The sequence below is a fragment of the Neopelma chrysocephalum genome, unplaced genomic scaffold (assembly GCF_003984885.1).
Source record: "Neopelma chrysocephalum unplaced genomic scaffold, ASM398488v2 Primary Assembly neopelma1_96926, whole genome shotgun sequence".
In the NCBI taxonomy this organism is placed as follows: domain Eukaryota; kingdom Metazoa; phylum Chordata; class Aves; order Passeriformes; family Pipridae; genus Neopelma; species Neopelma chrysocephalum.
In genome coordinates this window covers 1184914-1195809 of record NW_020925569.1, presented here as the reverse complement: position 1 = coordinate 1195809, position 10896 = coordinate 1184914, and positions in this window count along the sequence as shown.

The window sequence follows — 10896 nt, the reverse complement described above, 5'->3', positions numbered from 1 at the left end:
TAAAAATGTGTGTTAATATACCTTTGTGGTTTTTAATACATGCACACTGCTAATTAAATGAGGCCTTGGTCTCACTTAGAGACTGCAAGTGCCATGGAAATACAAATACTCACGGGGAACAAGTTAGATACTTAGATACAATATTCTTTTTCCTCCCATATGAGTAACTGAATGGTAGTTAATATCAAAACCAGATGAGTACAGATCTGAATTATGACATTAAATGGGAAACGAATGAATAGAGAAGACAAAAAACACGTTAAAATTTAGCCATTTGCTTTCCCTAGCCATATAATAGAGGAGGTTAGAACTAACACAGTAACTTGGGAAATCTGGCTCCTGTTTTTGGTTGTACTTTGATGCAAGCTAAACTGCCATTTTGCTGCCTCCCCTGCCTCCTGTGAATATATATGTAAAGGTAAAAGCAATACTCTGTAGGTGACAGTGTCTGGATGACGAGGTCAGAAAAACTGGTTTTTCAATCTGAGACTTGGCTCTGTATTTCTTGAATTGGGAGTAAGAAAATAAACCCCTCTGCTTTCCAGCCGGTTCTCAGAGATCAGAGGGGCTGGGTGCAGCATATCTCTTGGAAATCCCTTCACCAGATATCCCATGGCATATGTCATGGCTGTAGGCCTCATTCCTACAGTATTTTTTTCCTGTTGTTGCACTCATTGGTATATGGTTGGCTTGACTCCCATTTTGGTAGTCACTCTCAGCAAATTGATGATACTATTTTAGGGCCTCCTTTATGTTCAGCACATAGGTATTTGGGAGGCTTTAAAAAGTCACAAATTAAGCTGAGCACAGTTATCCTCATAAGCAAACTTCTTGGATGCCCTGATGTTGCTTAAGCAAACTGGGACAGGATGTACTGCCAATGTGAGGAAAAATGTATCCCCTATCACCTATGACAGTATTAACTAAAAAGAGTAACAGCAATCAGAGTGGGATACAAAATGTGTAACATGGAACCAAATCTTTTCATTTAGTGGGAATGTTTATTACTTTGGAAAAATGGCCTGAAGTGCATTATTGTGTTAGATGCAATATGGCCATAAAGATGTATCACTTTCGAAAAAATATCAAAGTTAAACACATCAAAGTTATCATGAAATCAATAAAAAATGTATATGTACTTCGAGAAAATTATTACATAATGTTACAGGTATTTCCATAAATTATACACAAGTATTTTTTCAAAATTGTAATAATTATATGAGTTTAATCCTTCTATTGATTTAAACAGATAAACTCCTTCATACTCGTATTTCCCAGACACATAAGTTCTTTCTTTCCTCTTGCAAAAAAGTTTTGTCCTCTCAATGATGAGCTGGAGATGCCATCCTGGGTGTCATTAGGTCCAAGTGTTTTATTTTCTTGTTTTAACAGATCAGTTGTCCTTGCCTCCTCACAAAAGTTACACTTGACTTAGTCCACCAGGGTGTGGTTTTGGGGTTTTGTTTTTGTTTTTTTTGGTTGGTTGGTTGGTTTTTTCAAAAGAACAATTAATTGTTCATCCCCATTCAGCCAGATTCTTGATTATTGCACTAAGCAAAGCAGGACACATTTACCCTTATTGCTTCATTTAGAAACAAACAGTTCATTAAAAGTAATTACTGGAAGAAGTAACTGAGTGATATGAAGCTGCAGATTGTTTTTTATTTCCCTTCCTGTGGGTGAAACACAGACCAACCACTCTAACCTAGAATGAAATGAGGAAAAAGGTGGCAAAGCACAGCTGTGTTTCCAAGTAGACGCAGCAGATCATTATTCTAGAAAGGTTATCATGTCTTTGATGTCATGCAAAAAAGATATGACCTTAAAAGATCATCTAGCTATATATGTATCCATTACAAAATACTAAAGCTAAACAAATACACAATTTTATATCTTTCTAACACTTTTAAAATGCTGTAAATTACTTCTCTAATGCAGACTTTTCATTGTATTTTTCGTATATATTTTATAATGCAACAGAGGAATTCCATTAATATTTGCTAACCACCTTTTATCTCAGGCACCAAGGCAAATGGAAAGTCTAAGTTCATATGCTGGCAAATGGAGCACTGAGGAGGAACATTCCTGCAAAATAGTGTGCTTTGACCTCATAACTACCCCACGTTAAACCATTTCATCTATTCTAGATACCATTTTCTTTTCTCCATTCATTCCAAACACACTGGTTTTAAGAAGTCCATGTGCAACAAAGGAATTTAAGCCATAGGTTTGGCTTATCACTACACAAGACAGCTTCCTCCCCCACTAGCTTGACACTGCCCATGCTAAAAGAAAATAATTTTTCTCCATTATGGTTTTCATCGCAGCTGTAACTTGCCAGTCTTCTCCCTTATAGAATAATAGAATGGTTTGGGTTGGAAGGCATCTTCTGAGTCCTGTGAGGAACAGCTGAAGGAGCTGGGGGTGTTTAACCTGGAGAAAAGGAGGCTCAGGGGTGACCTTATCACTCTCTACAACCACCTAAAAGGAGGTTGTAGCCAGGTGAGGGTCAGTCTCTTCTCCCAGGCAACTAGTGACAGGACAAGAGGACATAGTCCTAAGCTGCACCAGAGAAGGTTCGGCTGGACATCAGGAAGAATTTCTTCCCAGAAAGGGCTGTTATGCATTGGAATTGACTGTTCAGGGAGGTGGTGGAGTCACCATCCCTGGAGCTGTTCAAGGAAAAACTGCATGTAGCACTTCATGGTAAACACCTGTTTGGCACTTGGTCTAGTAGACAAGGTGATCAGTCAGTGGTTGGACTTTTTGATCTTAGAGGTCTTTTCCAACCTAAATGATTCTGTGATCCTATAGTTCCAACGCCCCTGCCATGGGCAGGGACACCTTCTTCCACTAGACTGAGTTGCTTAGAGCCTCATCCAGTCTGGTCTTGAACAGTTCCAAGGATGGAGAATCCATAACTTGTCTGGGCAACCTCTTGCAGTGCCTCACGACCCTCACAGTAAAGAATTTCTTTCTAATATATAATCTAAGTCTACCCTCCTTCAGCTTGAAGCCATGCTTCCTTGTCCTACCTCTACATACCCTTGTCAAAAGTCCCTCTCCAGCTTTCTTGTAGACTCCCTTCAGGTACTGGAAGGCTGCAATTAGGTCACCCCAAAGCCTACTCTTCTTCAGACTGAACAATCCCAATTCTCTTAGCCTGTCTTATAGGAGAGGTGTACCAGCCCTCTGATCATCTTTGTGGCCCTCCTCTGGATTTGATCCAACAGGTCCATGTCCTTCCAGTGCTGGGGCCCCCAGAGATGGATGCAGCACTCCAGCTGGGGTCTCACGAGAGCGGTGTAGAGGGGCAGAATCACCTCACTCAACCTGCTGGCCCCCTTTCTTCTGATGTAGCCTAGGATGTGGTTGGCTTTCTGGGCTGCTAGTGCACACTGTCGGCTCATGTTCAACCTTTCATCCATAAGAACCCCCAAGGCCTTCTCTGCAGAGCTGCTCTAAATGAGTTCATTTCCCAGTCTGTACTCATGACTGGGATTGCCTTGGCTCATGTGCAGCACCTTGCTCTTGGACTTGTTGAACTACACGAGGTTCTTATTGGCCCACTTCTCAGGTTTGTCCAGATCCCTCTAGATGGCATCCTGTCCTTTTGTGGTGTCAAGTGCACTACTCAGCTTCATCTGCAAACTTGCTGAGGTTGCACATGATTTCATGGTCTTTGTCATTGATAAAGATATTGATATATCTACTTCCCATCCCTGTCTTCCAGCTCAGGGGGCTGGGTACCCTGAGGACAACTGGTCTTGTTATTAAAGGCAAAAAAGGCATTCAATACCTCAGCCTTTTCCTCATCCGTTGTCACTATGTTTGCATGTGTAGCGTGCACGTGCACGCTGCCTTTATATAATAAGGAAATCATGTACGCTCCCTGTGAGATGGTAAACAAAGAGATTTATTTGAACAATGCGCGCCCTTTTATCCCTGAACACCATGTGACCTTCTTATCCAATAGGGTTGGTAATCTCGGCGCATGCCCCTTGGCTTGCCTGCCCTAGGTGCCCTCCTCCTGCACTTCTGGGACATGCCTCCTACATCTCCCCCTTCCTAACTGTATAAGAAGGTCACGAAAACATTACAAAAACAACAGTGCAAACAATCAGAACAGTACATTATAAACTACCAAAGCTTGCAATGACCCAGCATACTGCTTGCTTTGGCCTCTTATACTTCTATTGTGAACCTTTTAAAACTTTCTTATATTCCTAAAGGGTAGTGCAACTTGGAGAAATAACTTTATTAACTTATAGGCCTTGGCCTAACCGTGCATACTTGTAACCTTTATTGATCTGAGGGCTTAAAATAACTTGGGAGTTCAACTTTATTAAGAAACAGGCTAAGCTTAGCAAAACTAAGTTCTCTTAAAGTGACCCTGTGGCGGAGGTATTGCATTTGTGAGGTGTTTAGTGTTTTAATATTTGTCCAGTCATACAACACTCTTGTTCATTCACGCTCTCAATCGCTTGATGGCCATCATTCCACACATCATACACACATTCATGGGTTTTTATAAACTGCTTTTTGCCACACTGGTCATCCTTAAAGTAAACCTTAGACATAAACATAACTTTCTTACAACTTCTGCATCACTCTGGTTCTTGCTGATGTGATTTGCACGTAGGTAGGGTTAACACACCTGGAAGGGGTTCATTTTAACTCTTTTCCTTCAGTCTCCCCAGCATAGCCTCTCTCCCAAATCAGAGATTTAGTGGTTCCATCCACTGCCCAGATATCAAATCTCCTACCATGACCGATGTTTTGGGAGAGGCACACCAGCCTGGGGTTTGTGTTGCTTTTCATACTTACATGTTTCCAGCATTGTCACAATTTGAAATTTAATACATACATGGCTTTTCACAGATACTCTTGTGGTTATACAGATTCTCTCCCCCCTTTTTTTTGTTTAGTTGACATTGTTTCGGTGTGTAGTGTGCTCCTTCTATAATTACCTGTCTATGAGTGAGTGTGTGTCATGGTTTGAGATTGGCCCCTCCTCGAGAAGAGGGGGACTCAGAGGTGATTGGGTGCCAGGACAGTGTTCCCTGAAGAGCCAATCACCACTCATGTCGTTCGCTTCTGCTCAAAATCATATATACACAGCCCACCGGAAGCTGTTGGCAAGAGTTCTGCTGTTGGTGTCTGCTGCGTGTAGGTGTGGAAGGCCAGGGGGTGGCTGGGCTCCCTCTCTCCCCTCCGGGGGGGGAGAGGGGAGCCCTGAGGCCCCCCCAGCTCTGCCTAGCCCAGAGCAGAGTTAGAGGCAGCATTTTGAGTGTGTGCAGTGAGGGAAGAGACTCACAGCACCTCCTGAACCTGACTTGAGGTAAGAGAAGAGAGCCAGGCTTTTTCAGCCAAGCCTCTTCCCCCTCCTTTTCTACAGCTAAGCTGTGGAGGGGGGCTTTCTGTCCCTCCACTGTAAGTGGAGGAGAGGCTCAGCATTGAAGCTGAGCCAAGTGGATGGGCTGTGGAGGTAGGCCCGGCGCTCAGGAGAAAGAGTCCCAAGCGAAATTGGAGACAGACCCCGCCCAGAGAGAGAGAGAGAGGGGGGCCCGGAGGATGTCTCTGCCACGCAGGACAACCGAAAACCTGAGGAGAAATCCACATGCCAGGACGTGGACACTTGATGAGCAGAACCACACTGCAGCAGCCTACGAACCAAGGTATGAGAGAGCGAGAGAGAGATCACACTGCAGCAGGAGAGCAAGGACTCAAAGCTATCTTCCTGGACTTCATGAGGAGGAGAGACTGCAACAAAACAACTGGAACTTGGTGAGGGGGGAGCGTTCAGGCCCAGAACACTCCCACAGAGGGACTGGTTACTTTCCAGCCTTGAAAAGGCTCTTTCCTGGACTAAACTTAAAGGAGGGGCTTGAAAGGACTGATTGATAGAGATGTAATATATATATAGTTGTCTTTAGCTTGTATAGTATTTATTTGTGTAAATAAATGTATATGCTTCCCCCTTCCCCTATAGAAGCCTCTGGCCTGAAAGTTTCTCTTCAGTAGTCTTGGGATAATTGAGGGAGGGGTTGGAGAAGCCTGAAAATTGGATTTCTAGATTTCTAATGTGGCTCAAACTGCCACAGTGTGGAATACTTGTGACATGAGAATTTTCCTATTTGATAGGAATTGTAGGTGTTTTACTGTGAATATTGTGGTTTGTCTGTGGTACCAAGAGTTGCTAAGCAACTAAGCCAGAGTGTCTTACACTCTTGGCCTTTTCTGCAGTGGGTGTTGTGGAGATTACGTGATGTGGGTATATATCTACTGTTACATGTGCATATTTTAATATGTCCAATTCAGAGATGTTTGTGAATCTGTTTGCTCAATCTCATTTGCAATTAACCATGTGGGGTTAACGCGTTCTGAGATGGCATTGTTGTGATTTTTTGACAGTTTGGGCGTGACATGATGATGTAGTCTCGAGCTGATTGAATGTTATTTGAAATTGTCTGTTTAAGGAATTTGCTTTCTGATGGAAAAATTAATGAGACAATTTCACTTGCTCCAAGACCTTAGATATGATGTTAAACATTGTTGATTTGTCAGTTTCTTAGTTCTTTGTCAGTTGTTGGCCCTTACCTGTCATTGTGTTACCTTGTGTGCATTACATGAAAATCAAAACCTTCTATAATTCACAAGAAACCAAACAGAACGCATTTCAATTAACAGGTAAACGCTAGGATATCTCAAATAAACAAACTTTCAAGATGGGGTACCAACTTGCAATATAACAGAAATCAGTTACAACATTAAAAGAGTGCTTAGTAAATTTCCCCAAGGCAATATGGACGGCAGTCAGTTCCAGAACCTGCACAGCTTTGGTTCGTGGTCTGCGTCTGTCTTTCCCTTGTTCTGTAGCAGGATTTTACCTGAGTTATTGCAGCCTTTTATGTTGTACCCAGATGCATGTGTGAAGGCCCTGAAGCCTTTCACTGGTCCGTGTTTGCATCTGGTTGTGGCTTTTAAAGGTAGATTAGTGATTTATCCCCACAACCTGTGTTTTGAGAGATGCATGAAAATTTCACCATGAAAGCTTGTTAAGGCAGCTTGGAACCCTGTGTCCTCAGCTGGCATCCTATCCAAATTGTCCTTTGTAGCTGGCATGTAGATGATGGCAGGGTCCCTTCCGTCCAACTCCTGCAGTCGTCCTCTGCCTTTAATGACAAGCTTTGGATACATCTCATTAACAGTCCACACAGTGTCAGATGGTGTGTGGGGCAAAATTAGCCACTCCAGTATTTGCAGTGGGTCTTTTTCAGTCTGATCCCACTGTAACAAGACTACTAATAGTTGATACCTGCTGGGAATGAAGGCTAGGCAGGTTTGCAGTTCAGGATTTCTCCTTCTGCCTTGCCCTCTCTCTATTGCCGTGGTACAAATGCCTAACACCCTTTTGGCTTCTGGTATCAGTAACCTGTTAGACATTAGACTGGAGTCTCCCTTTGGCAGCTGAAGCAGAGGGTGTAACTCCTCTGAGGTTATGCCTGAAATAGGCCTTAACCGATTGACAGTCCCCTGATGCTCCTGCAATTCGCGTAAATATAAAGTGTTTTTTACCTTGAGCTGCAGCAGCTGTGGAGAATCTTTTTGCTGCATGAATTCCTGTCCAAGGAAAGTCCAGGGTAGTGGTTGCTGGATTTTCTCCGCTGCAAGCTGCAACCCTGCATCTTGGACAGTTTTGATTAGAGCAGTAAGAGTAAATGGCAGTTCATTTCCTGTGGCCGTGCTCATTGGTATGTTATCTGTATAATGATGTGTCGTGGTTGTTTGATACCTTGTTTGGCTATTTTGCATTCCCTGAGGAAGGACAACCCAGCAATAGCCTTGCATGGGCCGTGCACTGTTCAAGGCCATGATGGGAAAGGCAAGCCTTGGCACATCCTCAGGGTGTAGGAAGGTGGTAGAGAAACAAATCTTTGAATCAGTTACCAATAGCGGCCAACTCGTTGGGAACACATTGGGTGAAGGCAGTCCATGCTGCGGTGCTCCTGTAAGCTTTATGACTGCACTTACTGCTTTTGAGTTTGGCAGCACTCTCTACCTGTCACCTTTCTTGGGGGTGCAGAATATAGGGGCATTGTCTGGGCCGTTTGTTGCCACTTTGGGGCTTGCTTCAAGCTGCTTCCTCTCTGGCACATGAAAGCCGGTGCCACAGAGGGTAGCAAGCAGTACGGCAACAAGCAGTGCGATGCTTGTGGCAAGGCATCTGCCTCGCCCTCGGCATCCCTGATACAACTCAGCTGATTCCTTGCCATTAGAGTATTTTTGGGGCACTGCTGCAAAGGGTCTCCAGGGGCAATCTCTTTGAAAGTGGTCAGTGCTACTACACCTGACACAACTTGGTCTAAGTCTGGCCTTTTCTTGTATTCCTAGCTGGGCTTCCAGGGCCGCAGCTAGAAAGACAGACTGGTGCTCCTCAGAGCCAAATCTTTGGTAAGGTTGAACCAGCTCAGCAGTGCCGTGGTCAACCCCTCCAGGAAAGGTTTGCAAAGCTTTCTTACAGCTTGTTTTAGTCTTTTCAAAAGCCAGCTGCTTATACAGCATCTCTCTGGCTTCATTGTATTCAATTTGCTTGTCTAAAGCAGACTGCAGCCAATTTAAATATTGTGGGTTAGGTTCAGCACAACTTTGTAACACTTTTGTGCTGTGCAAATTGCTGTTTTGGTCTGTGGTGAGAAGCCTTCTCATGGCTTTCAGCGCCTGTTTGGTTATTACTTTGCATGTTTCTCGGGGGTGATTTAACTGGGCACCTGCTGTGCTGTGTCTTCCCTCTCCGGTTAATTGGTTTATTGTTATGTCGGCTGGGGTGTTTGCAGTGTGTTTGGCACAATCCTTCCGAAAGTCAGATAACCAGTCTACATGTTCTGTGTCATGTGGGGTGGAAAAATAGATGGAATTCAATGTCTCCGAATACCCAAAGGAATTGTTTAAGGATATGCCATCATCTCTTACCGGATGCCTCAGCCTCTGAGCAGCTCCATACAGGAGCTCATCCTGAGGGGAGTGGCTTTGGCTAAATTCATTTGAGTATGCCCGGTTATTTTCCAGGCCACTCAGCCAAATTGCCTTTTCCTTACATTGTTTCCACCTGTTATCTGACTTTCCCCCGTTTGGTTCCTCGCTCCCTCCCGGCGAAACCATTCCGGTTCCCCTCCCTCCATTCCCCCACTCCCCTCCTTCTGTGGTCCCAGCAGATCCTATTCTCGGGGGGGGGGGGGGGGGGGGGGGGGGGGGGTGGGGGGGGGGGGGGCTGCCTCCCCTCTCGTGCCTGTGGGTGGGGCGGGGCGGGGTTTGGGGTGGAAGAGAAGGATCGGTGTCTCGCCCACGTGGCGGGCAAGCTGGCTGCGCCCAGGGGACTACACGTAGGTGCCGGTCATCCGCAGGGATGGGGGGTTAGTACACTGGGTTACCACCCCCATCGCTGTAACGGGGTTCTCTACAAAGGTCCCATGGGCTGGGATTTTGCATTGGAGGTCCCGTTCCTTCCCAGCTGCTTGTGTTCCCTTGGCTGTTGGGTCCTGATAGTGAGTTCAGATTACAAACTGCTGTATTTCCCCTGCATGTCTATGGGCTGTGTGCTGCTTGTAGCAGTGTGTGTGTGGGGAGGTGGGTTATTTGTTTCGTTTGGCCGTGTGCTATGGCTGAGAATGTGTCCCAGTTTTCTTGTTGCGAGATTTCCAAGGAGAGTCCCACGAGAACAAGGCCCAGAGATTGTGAGACTCCTCCCAGCTGCTTACAGGATATTTCGCCTGCCTCTTCAGCCTAGCTGGGAATGGAGCAGGGGGAGCTGCGGCCCTTCCCCGCTCTGTTCCGCCGGCCTGTGGCGGCGTCCGCACATCCTCAGGCCGGGTGGCTCCTGCACCCGCGTGCGGGGCTCGCCAGCGCCTCCCGCCGGCGCCAGCCGCTGTCCCCGCCTTGGGAATAGCCCCGTGTGCCGGGATCTCTACCTTCGCGGCAGTACGGATTAGCCTTGAGCGCTTATCTCGGAGAGCGTCTGCTTAGCTCTGTTACACCGCATCTAAATTGATATATTTCCTTATTTATATTATGAATATTTATATCACATATTTATATTATATTATCACTGATCTGAATGAGGGGATTAAGTGCCCCTGCAGTCAGTTTGCCGGTGACACCAAGTTGGATGTGAGTGTTGATTTGCTGGAGGGCAGGAAGGCTCTGCAGAGGGATGTGGACAGCCTGTATCCATGGGCCAAGGCTAGTGGGGTCCAAGAAGGCCAAGTGCTAGGTCCTGTCCTTCCTCTTTGGGAAGAGTGCCTGGAAAGTTTCCAGGAGGAACAGGACCTGGAGGTGCTGATCAACAGCAGCTGAACATGACCCAGCAGTGTGCCCAGGTAGCTGAGAAGGCCAGCGGCATCCTGCCTTGTAGCAGAAATAGCGTGACCAGCAGGACTAATGAAGGGATATCCTTGGCACTGGTGAGCCCGCAGCTCAGTTTTGGGCCCCTCACTCACAACAGGACAGACATTTTAGGCAACACCGGAGAAGGGCAATGGAGCTGGTGAAGAGAGCACAAGTCTTATGAGGAGTGAGGGAGCTGGAGTTGCTTAGTGTGGAGAAAAGGAGGCTCAGGGGGATACCTTACCACTCTCTACAACAAGGAGGTTGTAGTGAGGTGGGTGTTGGTCTCTTCTCCCCAGTAACGAGCAACAGGACAAGAGGAAATGGCCTCAAGTTGCACCAGAGGAGGTTTATATTGGATATTAGAAAAAATCTCTTTATAGAAAGGGCTGTAAGGCATTGGAACAGGCTGCCCAAGAAAGCACTTGAGTCACCATCTCCATACATATGTATTTAAAAAATGTGTAGATGCAGTAGGGACATGGCTTAGTGGTGGACCTAGCACTGTTTGGG